Source organism: Lemur catta, chromosome 1 (assembly GCF_020740605.2).
Source record: "Lemur catta isolate mLemCat1 chromosome 1, mLemCat1.pri, whole genome shotgun sequence".
NCBI lineage: Eukaryota > Metazoa > Chordata > Mammalia > Primates > Lemuridae > Lemur > Lemur catta.
In genome coordinates, this window is record NC_059128.1 from 39,252,500 (window position 1) to 39,270,504 (window position 18,005).

Consider the following 18,005-nt stretch of genomic DNA (forward strand, 5'->3'; position numbering starts at 1 on the left):
TCAGTTGTGCCTAACCAAGCACTTTAGTGGACCGACATGTCACTTACTCATTTAGATACTGTTTCTTACTAATCCATTTATTTGTTTACAGTGGTCCAGGAGACCTTCATTCAGATGTTAGAATAGAAACAAAGGAATATTCTATACCCAGCTCAGTTTCAAGCCAAGATATTGTTTCCTACTAGAACACTTAATTGTCAGGCCCTGATTTTATAGACCACTGTAGAGGTTAAAAGAAGGTAGAATGGGAGGCTGCTGTTTGGATCCAGGAATGGCAACACTACTCTTAAGTATTGATTTCTCAGCTGAGCATTGAGTGAACCACAGGCAGGGAAAGAGTTCAGTATGTCAAACTGCGTACGTGAAATAAGAAAGAGCGAGAAGGAAATGTTACCAGCATATTTTTAAACAAAAGACATGAAAATGGCGGCTCTTCTGGGTATGGAAAACATTTTCCTTTTCATACATATTGACAGCCAGAGGGGGTTATTATTGAGAATATGGGTGAAGTTACTGCCAGTTTCTGCTGGTACTCATGTTTAAAAAGAAACTATGGAAACCAGGAGAAGGAATATTAATTAAGTTCAAATTTGGAATGTCTTTGCCAGAAGTAGATGAATGAATTCAATGAAGCAACCTGTTGGGTTGTAATTCAGTGCTTTGTTAGCATTTTAATAGAATGCTGAACTTTTCATAAATTAACACTTTGTTTTAATAATCTTATTAAAAGGTTATTTCTTGATAAGATTAGTCCTGGAATGTGTTGATTTTTTTTTAATTTAAAGAACCAGTATATATTTTATTTCCTTTTTACAATTTTAAATAACCACATTATTGGTTATAAGTAAAGCATGTTTGGTACATTTAAAAATGTTAATATATTTACATGTTAAAAATGAAAAGTGTAAAATAATATAGACAGGTAGATATCTTTCCCCATCTAGACCTTCAGTCTTCCCCTACTCCTAACTGAAGAAACCTGTTATCAGATACTTTAGAGATATTATTTGCATATCTTAACATCTGTTTTATACAAATTCTCACAATCTGTGTGTTATTAGGCCTATAACTCCTTTAAAAATTTTCCTGTTATATATAAAATATATTATTTCAAGGCCCTTTGATGTTTACGTCTTTTAGGTTTTATTCGCTAAGAACACATGAAAGAGTATTTTCTAATAGTGAGAGTCATGGATGCCTGGAGAGGGTAATGCTAATGAGAAAATACAAAATGGGGAAATTATTCACCTGAATAAACCTGGAGAGTTTACAAGTAAAGCTTCACTGGTCACTGCAGGGTTTAAAGGAAGTTTCCACTTTACAATGTAAATATGTTGTGGTCGTCTTAGTTCTTAGACTAATTTGCTTCTTTCTGGTGGGGAGGATAGCAATGTTGAGAAAACACTGACTAAACCAAAAATCAGCTCTATTTAAATGTGAAGCTACGTTCTAAACACAAGCGTAGTCTGCTGAAGAGCTCTGAACGGTAAGCTGCCTGCCTTGCTGAGTTTTATTCCAAATAGACAACAGCAGATGGTAACAATGTACTTCTCATAGATGGTAGGAGGGAGGCAGTCTTGTTTCAAGTAATGCTATTTCTGGGCAATAATCCAAAATGCGCAGTAGGCAGAAGTTAAAAGGAAGCGCTTGCTTTTAGGTTTTTAAAATATATCCCTTAATCCTGGGTGATGATTGACAATCATGATTTAGAATATGAGGGGCCTCTCTTTAATCCGGCAAGTTTGATGTTATTTGCGTATCTAGTAGGGCTTTTATTCAACTAAAACTAAGTGGAAGCCTGTGCAATTGATGCCGCATTTCAGAATTGATTTTTGGCCTGGTACTCTATTTACAGATTAGTAAGTACACAGGATCTGTCCTCCTCCTCATCTTTTTGAAATTTAAAGGTTCTAAAAGGCACATTTACAATTAAACTGTTTCTTGCTGTGTAAGAGTATGACCAGGAGATGACGTTTTTTCCCTATAATTTAATTTCTTGAGAAAATAAGCAGTCTATTAAGATTGTATTAATCTTGATTTGCTTATCAAAATATAATAGTTATTGATATTTGCAAATGATTAAAATGTTGTCATTACTGGCTTCTTATGGTTTGTTATAAGTTCATTGGAGAAATTTTAATGAATTACCTCCAAGCCTCTTGCTCCTATTTTAAGGTTTCTAATGAAGGTTTTTAAAGGAATGGATCAATGTTCAGCCATTGTAATTGTATTCCTATTGCCTATTGTTTTATCAGCTGTGACAATAATCTGATTTTAAAGCATACATTAAGATAAAATTAGTTAAATCATAAACTCTGAAACAAGATGTAATTAAGAAAAGAAAATGCACAGGAAACGAAAGAAAACAGCTGAAATTTTACAACAGTAACAAGAGTGATTTTCTTTGAGGCACTTGGGCACTGGGGTCAATGTCTCTGTCACAGTCACATTGTGCAAAGCAAAATGGATTTATGAGACGTGAGAGAGGGCTACGTGTGAAGCCTAAGTGATAAAGTGTTTGTCCTGTATTCTCAGGATGTTTTTAAATTATGTAGTTTTTAAGAAATAAATCATATTCATTACAGGAAATTTGGGAAATACAGAAAAGTATAAAAAGAAAATAAACATCACCCTCAACCCCAACTTTCAGAGACAATAGTGTGTATAGTCTTTTATTATTTTTTTCCTTATCACACTGTATTGCAAGGATCCGGATTAAAGGGCTAACATATACTTCCCGGGAGACATCCTGGCTGCTGGGAGTGTGCAGAAAGCGTTCAAAAAGGGTTCCTCTGGGGTGGGGGTGAGTGATACAAAGTGCTATAGGTTTGGTCTGTGTTTTGTAGCTGCATCGGCAGAGCTTTCTTCCTATGAAAACCTCAGTGACAAGATCCTTTGTGTTTAGAATATACCGTAACGTAGTAAGTGTATGTTGATAATACTTCTTTCTGTTAACATTTCAAAAGCCCATTTTTGCTGCAGAATTATGCATTTGATATTTAAAGGCTAATAAAACAAATCCAAGTGTTAGAAAAATAGCAGGAAAATCCTATTGGAATAGCTATTGCAAAACAGTTATTAAACCCAAATTTCCTTTTTGCCTTTGGACTCGCAGTTTCTTGCCAGTAAATGATTGAGTGATTGCTATAGTGAAAACACTATTTGCCTGTACTTTTGCTCAATTGATTTATATGGGCAGCGCAGGTAACTCATCAAATCTTAACGAGGATTTCCCGAGAATTATGGTAGGTGGATCTAAGTCTACAGGCTCAATAATTAAATCCCAACCCCTTAAACTGCCATATCCAGAGAAAAGTGAAGGCCCTTCCTCTCCAGTCAGCAAGGGCCATCACCCTAGAGACCTAAACTGTCACATGGTTTTTCCTCTGCCTGGAATGCTCTTCCCTTCCCCACTTCCCACCCTCCCGGCTCAGGCTGCGGCTCTTCCTTCCAGGGGCTGTTCAGATGTCTCCGTGAGGCCTTTGGCCACTGCCCCTCTCCCCAGGGTGTCTGGCCCCTCCCTTGGCGCTGGCAGGCCGCTACACCCCCCCACTGCTGCAGCTCTCATCACCTCTGGTTTCTATTATTTGTTTACTGTCTCCCCCTTACCTGTGCGCTCCCACGTCTAGCACAGCATTAAAAAATGGTTTGTTACTGATTGACTTACTAAATAGACGAATAAACAAATGGATGGATGAATTTGCTCAGAAGATAAAGGTATCCAGCACCCAGCACGGGTCTAGCACATAGTATACACAGAAGCAATAGCAATCCCTGACGCTTACTCTTACTGAATAGTTCTAAGACGTTGTGCTCAGTGCTTTAATGAATTACTCATGATCTCATTATTATCTATATTTTACAGAAGAGGCAACTCCAAGGCTTAGAAGAAGTAAATCATTTGTCCAAAGACACACAACCACAGGACCGGCATTCAAACTCATGCTGTCTCATTCGGAAGCCTGTGTGCTTGCCAATATTAAATACTGTGCTGCCTTTTTCTGCAGCAGAAAGTCAATTCTTGTTGAATGAAGAATGAATGGATATTCTCCCTATATAAGAGAAGTTATAGAAAGAAGTTACAGTAAACACTTAGCACCAGATGCATAGTAAGTGCTCAATAAATAGTATTGCTATTGGCTCTGTTATTTTACCATACAGTCTACCTGGGAACAACCAACCCAAATAGCATCAGTGAATATTGGACATTATGATATAAGGGCTGGATTGAGATATGTGAGCACCAAGGATGTTGAAAATTGTGGTCCAATGTTCGTTTAGTTGGGGGTGGTCAATACTGGCAAGGATGTTTTCTTTTCTTTTCCCTTTTAGTTTCTTCTGAAAGGTTATATCATCTACTTTAGTAGAAATGGAACCATGTTACATTTTGCCCTTTTTGTTAGGATGCATGTATAAATAACTCATTTCACTGGAAACACATTTCCAAGGTATTTTTAACATTTCTAATTTATTAGTGGTACAGGCATTTTTCTGATTTGTCCATCCTATAATCTGACCCTGAATAAAAAGTGGTATTATTGTGACAAGTGCCAAAAGATGTCACAAGTGCCGGGTTATCTACATGGCTCAACAGTTCTTAGCCCTAGTTTCGAGTCAACTCATTTGGGAAATTTTAAAAAATTTTCAGATTCCCAGCACCCAATCTCAAAATTTCTGATCAAGGAAACCTGGGGGTTGTGGTTGACATATGTATGTTAAAGAAGCTCAGCCCTGTGGATTGGGATGGGCAGCCTGTGTCCAGAACTAAGGAGACAAAGTATGTAAAAGCCTCTTCCATGTCTGGCATATAGATATAAATACAAGATTCCCTTACCTTGAGACCTCCCAAATAGGATGGAAGGTAGAAAAAAAGAGAAGGGATTTATTTCCAGCCCTGTCTGGGGGAGAGGGGAATCTGAATGTGAATGTGCTAATTATTTTCACAGACATAGTTCAGTGGTTTACAAATTTGACTTTTCATTGGAATCACCTTGGGATTTAAAATATAATCTGAAAAAAACAAAAATAATCTGAGTTCACTGGCAATACATTTCTGTGGCATTTTTAGCACCCCTAGTATGTTGATGCCATGGGCTCCCAGCTCTAAGGATTGTGATCCAGCTGGTCCAGGTGTGGCCCAGAGTTTTGCAAGCTCTCAGGTGATTCTAACGTGCAGGAGAGTTTGAGAACCACTGGTCTGGTGGAAGAGACTGTCCCAGACTTTGGGTAACTGACTCTCTTTGGCAATATCCCTTCAACAAAATTATCCTCGTGGACTGATCTTTCTGCCACTCCCAAAGTCTAACTCTCAGAAAGCAGTTCTCTGTTTCAAGGGCAAAGAGAAGGGGATGCAGCAAGTATGGCTAAAATGTAAGAATCTCTGGTTTTCTAGAAGTTCTAGATGGGATGCCTGGAAGCATTTTGTGGAGGCACTTTTTCCATATGTATCTTTGCTCTGTCTTTAGTCTCTCTAACAAATTTCCCGACCTTAATTTAATTTCCTAAGGTATAGGCTGGCCAACAGGGGTAGTCCATCTGGCAGTCAAAGATCTCAATAAAAGTGAGCATGGTAGGGTTATGATTCTTACATGGTAGACTCATACAAGCTGCCTCACAAGGGCCTGATCACCCTCCTGTGCAATAATAGAACTATAGTTCAGAGCCCACAAAGCTGAGAACCAGACCCTGATTTCTTGGTGATCCTACCAAATTGTCATCCTATGAGGCTTTCCCAGAAAGAGACAATCAGCTTTAATTCATTTCTTTTACAAGATGACCCAGGAACCATTGCTAAAGCATTTACCTGTTCAATAAATCAGCATACCTTACTTTCTTAGCTGAATGCTGAAAGTCATGGATAGGTATTTGAATCAGGCCTAAGAAGGAAAATAATCTGCCAGCATGGAAAGAAAGTAGAGATAACTGAAAGTAGGAAGTAGAATAACGACCACTGTGAACATCAGTCAAAGGGCAGTGTGTCTGAGAGGCAACCCAGGAGACAGAATGAGTCTAAGCCAAATGCAGGCATCTGAAGGACCCTCCAATTGCTGGCCCCACCTCTACAGGGCGTGGTTCAACATAGGAGTCTTCTCCTCTCACTCTAACTCTCCCTCTTCTCTTCAACAATCTCATGATCTGCCTGAAAAATCCCACTACTGAGGCTTTGTTGTGATATAAAATACAAATCTTTTCAAACAGCAAGATAATAAGCCTTCCCATTGTGTATATATTTTGATTTTCAACCCTGGGGCTGCATATTATTAATAGAATCACTTGAAGGAGAGTTGAGTTTTGTTTTGTTTTGTTTAAATATTGATGCCAGAACTCCACTATCAGAGATTCTGAATCAGTTGGTCTAGGGTGCAGCTCAGGCATTGGTATATGTATTTTTTTTTAAATAAAAGGTGATTTTAGTGTACAGCCAAGGTTGGGAACCATTGGTCTAAGACTGAAAAATTTCATTATGTTCTTTCTGGAGAGCAGATTTTTATTGGGAAGGAAAGAAAACTGAGTCCTTGGACAAAAGGAGGTAGGAAGAAGTACCTGGGGTTTGTATAGGAAAATGAGGGGGAGTGCAGATTAGGAAGGGAGGTAGTGCTGAAAATAAACCTCTGTTTGTAAGTTTTGCCTAGGGCTGGCCCTGACCCAGGACATAAAAGAGATGAGAAGCAAGGAGGAGAATGACTTTATGAGAAAAGTACATTTTCATGAATACATATTTAAAGCTGTCTCAATAAGTGTTCTCAAATCACTGGAAATTGGCTACCTTCAACATAGCAGTTTTAGTTCCTTGTTCTTCCCAGATGACCCTAAACTAAAAAATTTGGCAAAATAGAGTATTAAAATAAGTCTGTGAGGGAGTGGTTGGTGAGGTGTCTGCTTAAGGGTCCCTCAGGATAGTTTATGTAAGAACCTTCAAGTGTACCCTCAGAGAAATTAATCTGTTTGTGAAATCACTGTGTGAATGTCTTGTTTGAAAAAACCAATCCAGTTTTAGCTTGTTTTTGTTTGCTTCTCCATCATTTTCTGACCAAACAGCTTGCCCCTTGCCCCATTCTCTTGTTACTTTGCTTGGCATGAAAAATTTTAATTAGTTTTGTTGGTTGTCCTCCTGACTTTTATTCAGAACCATTTCCCACGGCGACTGCCGTACATCTGTTCCACGGCCTCTGAGAGGCAGTGTGGCATCATGCATCGAGCTTGTGCGGCCTGGGTTTGAATCGCAATTCTTCATGACCTTGGGTAAACCTTACTAGATTTCCATTTCCTCATCTGTAAAATGGGAATGATACTAACACCAACAGTCACAGAATTGTGAGAATTGAGAATACATTTTAATATTGTCAACTATAACATGCTGTGCGGGAGGGATCCCCACCCTCCCCCCTTTTTTGGTCCGCCCCACAGGGAAGGCCTGTTAAAGCCCTCAGAATAGCATGAAAGAAGACTAGACTATCGGGGATATTTTTAAGGCATCTGCTTTAAAAATAAAGTCTGTGCATCACTTTACAACAGATGTGCTGAGATCATCCTCTGGCCTGCCTGAGGTCACAGCTTGAGGACCATCAACACCAGCCTCTGGGAACATCATTTATTGGATGCTCTGCCCCAGAATCTGGCATCAGATAGCTTTGTATGGACAACTGGATTTGTGGATCTGACCTCAGGTAGGGCTCTAGACTGTGTCACTCCAGCTTGTGATAATGAGACAGTGATTTGTGTGGCTTTTGAGGATGCAGGACCGAAGTTTCCTTTCAAGATCATCATCTTAGCTGTAGGTCCACCTATCTCTCAGCCCTTAAAGGACCCCTTTCTTGATCCATAACTCCCTGGGGATGTGAGGGTCTCCCAAAGCATCAGTCCAAGGCAATCTCCAAGCAAGAGCTTTATTGGTAGGACCTGTTCCTTAATATTGTATGATGGAATCTGCTATGTAGATACAATTCAAGAGGAAATATATGCATTTGTTTATCCTTTCCCACTCCCAGACTGCCCTAGTTTTGGTCTAGAATAGTGATCCTCAAAGTGTGATGCCCAGAACAGCAGCATCAGCATCAACATCACCAAGGGAACTTGTTAAAAATGCAAATAAATCATTGGCCCCACCCAAGAGCTCCTGAATTAAAATGCTGAGGGTGAGGTCCAGCAATCTTTGTTCAGCAAGCCATCCAGGTGATTCTGATGCTCACTGAAGTTTGAGAACCACTGATCGATCTAGAAGTCGGCTATCTAGGAAGATGTGGCCACCTGCGTTGTCTCCTGGGTTCATTAGAAGTAGAGACGATGATCTTCAGGTGCTTCTCTTAGGTACTGTCATTATAGCCACCCCCTTGGGACATTGAGCTTTATTTGGTTTGTATTGGTCACTGCCTACTATATTGATAAAAAGTTGTAAACTGCTTAAATATGCAAACCATGTCTCTGAGAATACCTCCATTCTTAAATATCCAGTGAATTCAGGGGCAAAACTCTCAGCTTGGTGACAGTGGGGGAAGAACACAGAATTAGGAGGAAAAAGTAAGGTATTGTCTGGGATTCTGGAGTCAGGACTGGAATCCACTGAGGAGTGAGAGGATGACTGTGGTGCCACAGAGCAGTAGGAAGCTGTGGGTCCTGCTTACCTGGATGGTTGGCTGTGATATAGGACAGATTTTATTCATCATAAATTGGTTTTTAATTAATCTATTTTTATTATAAATTGACAATTTATAGTTGTGTATATTTACAGGGTACAAAGGGATGTTATGATTTGTAAATACAGTGTGGAATAATTAAATCAAGTTAACATATCTGTCACCTCAAATACTTATCATTTTTGTGGTAAGAACATTCAAAATGTACCTTCCTGGCAATTTTGAAATGTACAATACATTATTGTTAACTATATTTACCATGCTGTGAAATAGATCTCAAACAAACTTACTGCTCCCATCTGACTGAGGCTTCATACCCTTTGCCCATCATCTCCCCTTTCCCTGCCCCGTCCAGACCCTGGTAACCACCATTCTACTCTCTGCTTCTGTGAACTCAATTGTTTCAGATTCCACATGTAAGTGAGGACATGTAGTATTTGTCTGTCAGGGCCTGGCTCTTTTTACTTAGCATAATGTTATCCAATTCCACCCATGTTTTTGCAAATGACAGAATTTCTCTTTTTTAAGGCTGAATAGTATTCTACTGTGTATATATGCCACATTTTCTTTATCCATTCATCTACTGATGAACGCTTAGGTTGATTCCATAACTTGGCTATGGTTAATAGTGCTGCAGTGAACAATCTTTTGGGTAAATATGGAGTGAGATTACTGGATCATATGGTAATTCTATTTTTACTTGTTTGAGGAATGTCTATGGAGTTTTCCATAATGGCTTTACTAATTTACATTCCCACCAATACAATCATAATTTGAATTCAGCTGGGTGGGCTAGACATGTACAAGGTAGAGACCAGAGACAGTCTACCTAATTAAATTTTATTTCCAAACATAATGTTATATACATGGAAAGCATTTCCTTTCTTTTTAAAGGGACTTTAACTTTCCTGAACTAGAGATGATATCATTTAGTAGAAAGAGGACTGACCTATGTACACAGCCATGTTTTCTGGTCCTGTCTTGCCACCAACTTGCTGTGCATCCGGGACAAGTTAACTCTCTGCACCTTTGTTCCCACAACTACAAAAAGGGTTTGACTCCATGATCCCTCAGGTGTCTCTTCCAGCTCTAAAATTCATGGATTAATTCTTCCAATCCTATCAGCACTCGGTACTCAGTTGTCTGTTTCCCTCTCTGTGGCACAAGATCCCATTTTTTCATCCCATCCCATCTTTTCACCCCATCCTTTTTCTTGCAAGAAATCATGCTTGAAATGTGGGGAGGGAAGCAAAGAGTCCCTAGAGCTGTGTGTTGGCCCCAAGGATTGACCTTGTCACCATAGCCTGCAGTAGTCCAGCAACGGGCGTTGGTCTCGGAGCCGCGCACCGCTTGGCTCTGATGGCCAGCGAAGGCGCCATTATCCATGGCCTGTGCCCTGGAATAGCCTGACTGGCTGCCACAGGACGTTGCATCCGAGTTCTCACACAGCTTCCCTCCATCAGCTTCCTGGATTCAGCTGCTTATACTTTCAGGACTCACAGTTTTGGGAAGAAAAGCCTATGATTTCTCTTCCTGGGTAAATGTGCATTTTGTTATCTGACCTCAAGAAATAGCATGAAATTAACTTATTTCCCCTATCCTTGGTTAAAAGAAATGTAATTTTGTTCTGTGGCTCTTCACACGTTTGGTAATATCTGACCATAAATAGTTTTAGGACTAGAGAGGGTCAAGCAAATAAAACAGCCTTGCCCATAGGCTGGGGGGAAAAAATTCTGCCCAACAAATTTAAATTGCCTTTCCTTTGATCATAACGCATATTGGTGGCCTGAAGGAGGATAGTACCAGTGTGCTGAAGGCGAAAATTTCCATTTCTATCACTTTCTCTTTCCCTGCTGGAGTGGCTATCTGAGGACTGTTGGTCAGATTCACTCTCTTCATAGGGTTCTGTGTCAATTTCTGCTTTCAGAATGTGCTGGAGATCTGTGTAAAATGGTACTTTTTTACCTACAGCTAGTAATGTTTATTTCCTTGTTTTGCATATGATCACCACTGTGATATTATTATCTGAATAGTCACATTAGGGACTCAGGGGAAAAATCTTTTTCTTACCTTATTAATGGTCTTGAGCCCTAAAAGGCAATTTCTCAGGTTCTAATGGATAAGGCAAAGAGACATTCAGGACTTACCAATTCAAAGGTAGTTTCTGAATGTTTTTCAACTCTCAGATTCTGCAAGATAAGTCTAAGACTAAATAAGACTCCCCTCTTGGATGGACACACTTGAAGCTCTGATTTGGCAGGGGGCGGGGTGGGAGGGGACAAGGGCAATATACATAACCTAAACTTTTGTACCCCTATAATATGCTGAAATAAAAAATAAAAAGCTGGAACTGTGAAGAAAAAAACAAAAAGACTCCCCTCTTCATTCAATCACGAATTCAAGATTCTACTGTGTGGCAATAAGCCTTTTACCAAATCTTGAATGGCAACATGAAAATGCTACATTTTTTCATTTCCTCACCACCAAATACTTAAGGGGAGAGACAGTGATCTTTGGCTTTTACCCCATTTAAAGTCTTTCTTTTGGCCGGGCATGGTGGCTCATGCCTGTAATCCTAGCACTCTGGGAGGCCAAGGCAGGCGGATTGCTCGAGGTCAGGAGTTCGAGACTAGCCTCAGCAAGAGCGAGACCCTGTCTCTACTAAAAAAAAAAATACAGAGAAATTATCTGGCCAAGTAAAATATATATATAGAAAAAATTAGCCGGGCATGGTGGCACATGCCTGTAGTCCCAGCTATTCAGGAGGCTGAGGCAGTAGGATTGCTTAAGCCCAGGAGTTTGAGGTTGCTGTGAGCTAGGCTGACGCCATGGCACTCACTCTAGCCCGGGCAACAGAGCGAGACTGTGTCTCAAAAAAAAAAAAAAAAAAAAGTCTTTCTTTTGTCATCATTGCCCACCATAATGTGACCATAGGAGCTGCAACATAGACTGGCTGAAATATGGGCCACAGGGTTGCGAGAAAATGGCCAGAGCAAGCTTGTTCAGGTAGCTGCTGGGTGCTGAAAAAACCCAAACCATCCAAATCCCTCCCTTTGCCAACTTTGGTTGACACCACCTGTGGTGATTTTTGCACTCTGGCTTGCATAACAATGGAGATCATTCTGGGTCTGGTGGCTGTCTGGGACTGACAGGACAATGACAGCAATTCCAAATTTCTCCCAGATAATTGCCCTTCCTTTCTTTGGTCCAGTGCTGGGAGGCTATGCCGGGAGGACACTGGGACGTGGGGCCCCAGCCTTTGCTTCCCTGCCTCCCAGTGCTCTTCCCTGAAGCCTCACCCTCTTCCCACAGAACATAAGAACTTTAACCAGCCCCCGTTAGAGAATGAGGGATCTGTAGGGTCCTGAGGGGTCGATTCGCCTTGGATCCCATAACACACAGTTGACTAGCCAGAATGAAGGCCAGTAAAACTGTCATCAAACCAGTATTAAGCATAGGGTCTCCTTTAGTTGTTTGTTAGTGGCATTTTCAACATACCTTAGGGGTTGAGGTGTCCTTGGAGGCAGTCAAGGTTAAAAGCAACAGCTCTGCAGTTCAGCTGTCAGGGTTCAAATGCCAGCTCCACCGCTCATTAGTGGTGTAATGGTAATGTGTAAAATAACCTAATCTTTCTACAATCGTCGCTCTGTAAGATAACCTATTCTTCTTTCTAAAATGCTGTATGCACCTGCCTGCCCAGTCACCCCCCACCCCCCCCCCCAGATATTTTTCTCCAGCTGCCATAAATTGCTGGGTGGAATCATATGAATCCTAAATTACTTTTAAAAATTGACATTACTTTGCTGCAAGCCAACTACTTCATAAGCTGTGTCAGCTAAAGGTCTCCCCACCAGTTAGTCTGAAGAAGTTTTTGCTGTCATATCTGTCCTGTTAATTTAAGCAGAAACTGTAATTAGATGTAAGTGGTCCTGTTCCCACAGAAATGAATGGCAGCATCTGTAGAGAGACAACCGTTCCAAACCCTTTTGGCTACCAGTGCTCTACAAGTTAGCAGTATGGAGCGAGGCCCGGATCCAGACTTCTGTCGGCCTAATTTTATATCTGTGGACGCACAACACTAAATCCAATATTTCTAATGCCTTGCTGTGATGGGTGCAAAGCCAAGCACATTCCAGACTTTTATGTTGGTGGCTCCTCCTGAGGACACACTACTAGTTTGTGTGTGGGGGAGGGTGGGGCGCGGGGCGGGGAGTATGTGTGGTTTCTATTTCCTCAGTCACTTAGCATAGACAGAAAAAAGAAATAGAGCTTTCATAAGTAGCTCTGTGGAAAACCAGAAAATCAGAAAAAGTTGAAAGTTGTGTTTATAACTGAGCGATGGAATCACAAAGATGTTTGGTACCTTCGTTTACTTCTCTGATAAAGGAATATACTGCTTGTATCCTGAAAGTCTGGCCAATAATAGAACCAAGTACAAGAGCCTCCTGTGTATATGGGGATGTATTTGGGGGATGAGTATTTATGGTAGACAGACTTATTTCCGGGCAGTTAAAGAAATCTATATTGAGACATTCCATACTGCACTTAAGCTTCAACAAACAATGAAACCTGCTGCTGAGTATGCACCCTCCAGCCCCTCAATCCATACTACACTAGATACCGAGGGATATATAACAGCCATAGAAAACATGATTTCTCTAATCAGTGAACTTGCAATTTGGTTGGGGGTTGAAATCTACAAACTCAAAAATAATACTGTAGAGTATTGAGAATAAGAAGAATTAAAGTAAAACTCTCTCCATGATCAGAAAAACATGACATGATCCAAAATATTCACTTGCTTAAAACTTGGCATCATATTGCAAGATTAATAAAATGACCAGAGTGAGGTTGCCCAACTAGCCAGCCATATGGGCGTTCCAGGGGTCTGTGCCATATAAATCCATCGTGAACCTGGCCGCAGTTTGGTGGCAGTTGTCCACTGCAGCTTAAACATACATGGAAGGCTTCTGGGCCCGGTGGTGGGCAGGACCTCCCAGATAGTTGACGCCCATTTTGTTAGTTCCATCCAGAGAAATTGGGGATGCAGAAACCACCCTTGGCTTCCCTACTTCCTGATGAGGTTACCTGCATAGGCTCCCCTTTCCCTTCCAAGCACCCCTTCCCACCCACCACCGTCTTTGAGAACCACATGGGCAGGCCCTGGCAGCCAATCATTAATTTTGTCATGTTCAAACTTTAAACTTTACAAACTTGGAGAGGGGTTATTCCAGCACAGGTTGTAGTAGCAGAGGTTTCCTGCAAGAAGTGAGGCTTGGGCCTTGATAAAAATGTGAACATTAGTTGTTTCAAAGGATAATGAAGGCATTTCAGGGAAGACAAACTTTATAATATCAAGTAAAAAATATTCTCCTGACTGATTTTTCAGTTTTATAGAAAACATATAACTAATTTAGCATGTATTTGATCAAACTAAGATACATTTGGGAAACTTTGGAATCCTTTTGGGCAGCAGTAAGGGACAAGAGTCTGTATTGGTACCTGATAGTATTTTCTGTTTTTGAAATGTCTGATGGCTCCTAAGCACTTTTGGTAGTAGAGAATAAGGTTCTTTTCACAGATAGACATTTAGCTGTATCCACGCATGACTTAAGACACCACCAACTGTGACATATTTCAATATGAAGATCAACAAATGAGAGAGAGAAAGAGGAGAGAGAGAGAAAACACTGCAATGTTCACCTAAGAACTAACTTATCTCGGATTTTTTAATTTAAAAAATGAGCTTGCCCTTTTATATAAACACAGCAGCTTTACCTGGAATTTCGATTTTAGTTAAGTCTTAATCAGGCAAACTACAGATACTCAAGGGATCAAGACAGGAAATCTAAGTTTATAGCAATCGTGTAGCTCATTTTTAGTAAAGGCTTACCTTCTGGTTGATTCAGTTGTTATTACCTCTTCCCTTGGTGATTTTTCTATTCCTCCCTATGGTTAATGCTTTGGTTTTTTTTTTTTTTTTTTATGTAGTGCATTTTAATCTTTAAAGTGCCATGCAGGCAAGAATTAATCTCTGGTGGAATTTTTCCATTTTATCGATGGAGGAGATAACGGAGGAGGTGTAGATAGATTGTCTCGGACTCCAAAGTGGAATATTATCAGAGCTGGGATTTGGTGAGCAGTCCCATCCCTAAAAATCCCAAGGCAGCATTAACATTTTTGTTTGCTCCTATATTATATATCCTTCTGAACCAAGTTTACAGGGGTGTGTGTTTGTATGGTGATGGGGAAAAGGGATGAGGGATGACCATGGATAGAATTAAAATGATGTGTTTTCACTTGGTCCAATTTAAAACACACAGACACACACACACACACACACACACACACACACACACACACATACACACACAAAATAGCACCCAAACAAGAAAACTCCTGACAGCATCAGTTATAATGGAAAGAGTTCTGGGCAATTACTTTATCCCTTTGGGGTGCAGTGCCCCCATCTATAAAAATAGAAACAAAGACAAAAATATTTACAGAGCAACCATGCATTGCCATATGCCTGAAACTGAGTTAGGTGCCTTCATAATGGTCACTGAATTTTCTCAGAAGTCCAGTATCTTAGAAAAAAGAGCCTGGGAGCGATGTCATGACTTGCCATAGTTCATTAAACTAAGAAATGGAAGAGTATAGTCCTTGAACCTAGATCCAGTGCTCTTTGTGTTACATCATAGCTGCCACAAAAGAGAGGGTGAGACTAGCTGGTCTTGGAGGTCGTGGATGGCTGCAATGTCACATGCTCCCGTGATGTCTGAGAGGGGGCAATTCAATGAGTCTGGGTGGAAGACAAGGAGTGATTAAAGAGTGGATCCTTGTAGGAATGGTTCTCGATCTTGATTCCACATCAGCATCACCTTGGGAAATTTTTAAAAATCCTGATGTTTCAGTCTATCTCCTGACACGTTTAAACATCAGGGAAGGACCCAGACATGAGTCTCTTAAAACCTCCCCTGGTGATTACAATGTGCTGCCGAGGAGGAGTTCAGCTTTAGAGTTAGGCATTCATGCCAACAAACTTCCTTTTGGGAGTTTGTTTGATACACCCTTCTCTCCCTCTCTGTGGCCTCATCTCCCTTTACTCTTGCAAGCAAATGAGGACAGCAATCATCAGCTTCCTTACTTTTTCTTCTTACCGTTTTACAACAGAGCATGATTGCTATAGGGGTGGGGAAGAAAGAAAATTAATAACAACAGGCATGAACAACAAACATTGGCAACAGGTTTATTCCTGACAAAGACTTAGCAGTGCATAATCATGACATGCCAAAACATTAGCAAGGCGACTACTCACGCGTGACTTGCTTGGGTAGCTTTGCCAGCAGATATCAACGGATTCGTGGGAGTAGCTTCCACCCAGTGCAGCTCCTCAGAGGATGTTGTGTCTTTACTTCAGGGAAAGAAACAAAAGTGATGTACACCGTCAAAGCATACCCATGGTTCAAAATGACCCAACACCATATGGGATTCTATGAGCTAGAAAATAGTTGATTAAAATTTCAACTCTCTCCATAGACCAAAAGGGATTTTATCCCTAAATCTGGCACACTTAAACTGAGACTACCTCTGGAGTTGGATTCTGTCCTCATGAAAAATGATGGGTTCTTGTTCAGAGTTAGGCCCCCTGTTTTGGAATCTGATTTCAAACTCTCACAGACAGAAATCTGCATTTCATGAAACAATAAACGTGGCAGAATTATAAGCAAATATCTAGATCACATTATGTTTGAATTAGAAATGCATTTCAAAGTGAGAAAAATGGAGCAGGGTAATATTTGTTAAATTATTTCCAGGATTTTCCTACATTCTAAATGTGTAAAGAATATTGAAATGAGTCTGTCTTCTTCTGAATGTTCTTAACTGGGTGAGAGAGGAATAGTGAGTGTGAAAACCCAGATGTTTCCAGATTTAGAAGTTGTTCCACAGCTCTGAGATTATCAAAGAGAATAAAGGTGCTTTTACCATTTTCCCAACATTTTAAGTTGAGTTTCAATTATTAGTAAACACACAGCAGAAAGGAATGCTTTTAATAACTTTTAACTTTTTTTCTTGTGAAACACATACATACATCAGAAAAATGCAAAAATAAAAAATATTCCTCTCAATGACCTATCATAAACAATATTTTTTGATCCCTCACCAGGCCAAGAAACAGAATGTTTCAAGTCCTTCTATAGTAAGTTTTCATGTAGGAAAAGGCTATCATTTTGAAATTCTGACTTTCCTCTTAGAAAAGTAAGAAAATAAATATTGGAAGCTGTCTCTGAATGACCCCTAAAAGGAAAAAAGAAAGAAAGCATGCCAGTGGTAAATGTTGAGTTTTCTGAGGTGTTGGAGACCCATCTCTAGGCCAATTCGAATTTTTATTTTTGCCTGAATATATTTTTGTGCCTGTGCTCTGCTCGTTTCTGTCTTGAGAGCCGTCACTCTATGGGATGCCGAATGGAACTTGATAATACCTTTCCAACCAGAGGCTTAGATCATTATGTAATTTAAATATAAACTAAGGTCCAACTGGCCCAGTCTGTGTGGAATCACGTTCTGCAAAGTCTAGCAAGCATGAGAAATTAAAGGAATTCTAATTCTAACCTGCTTCACTTAAGGAGCCCTGTAGGAGTCTATTTCATATCCCACAGTAACAAAAATCCCCTCTCCCCTTCTCACTTCTTCCATATATCGCAGTTCTGAAGATACTTCTTACCCACGCTGCCCCAGAAATAATCTTCTAGACACCTCACACTGTGGTTTTTTCTCTCTCTGTCTCTCTTCCCCTTTTTCTCTGTTCTTTATTGTACAGAACAAGTAAATAGCTCAGGCTTATTCTTTTTTTTAATTTCCTTTCAGCTTTACCCATCACCTAGATTTTACGCAAAGGAAAGCAATGAAAGTGGCCCAGCTAGCAAGATTCTTTCCCATTTTTCTTTTTCTTTGGGTCTTTTTTCTGTCTACTCATTCCTCAAATTCTGTCTCAGAAAGAGCCCAAACTGGTTTGGCAAAGGCCAAAATATGCTTAGAGGACAAGAGAGTGGGGAGAAATGTACAACATTCTTTTAGCTATTGATGGGTGTAGGGGGGTATGTGGATGTGGATGGGTAGGAGAGGAGGGTCAGAGACTGGGAATACTCACATGAATAAGTCTTATCCTAGACATGATTAATTGACTTGAACTGGATTTTTAAAGGAATATAAATTGAATGTGGATAGGGGTTAGTGATGCTACATCTTAACCTCATAGAATGAGTAGGGCTGTCTCTTTAAGGGTGAAAAGTACTGCAGAACTTTCCTGTGTGGGTCAGAGTTGCAGAAGGTATTGCTTTGACCTTTGAAAGATCCCTAATGACTTAGGTG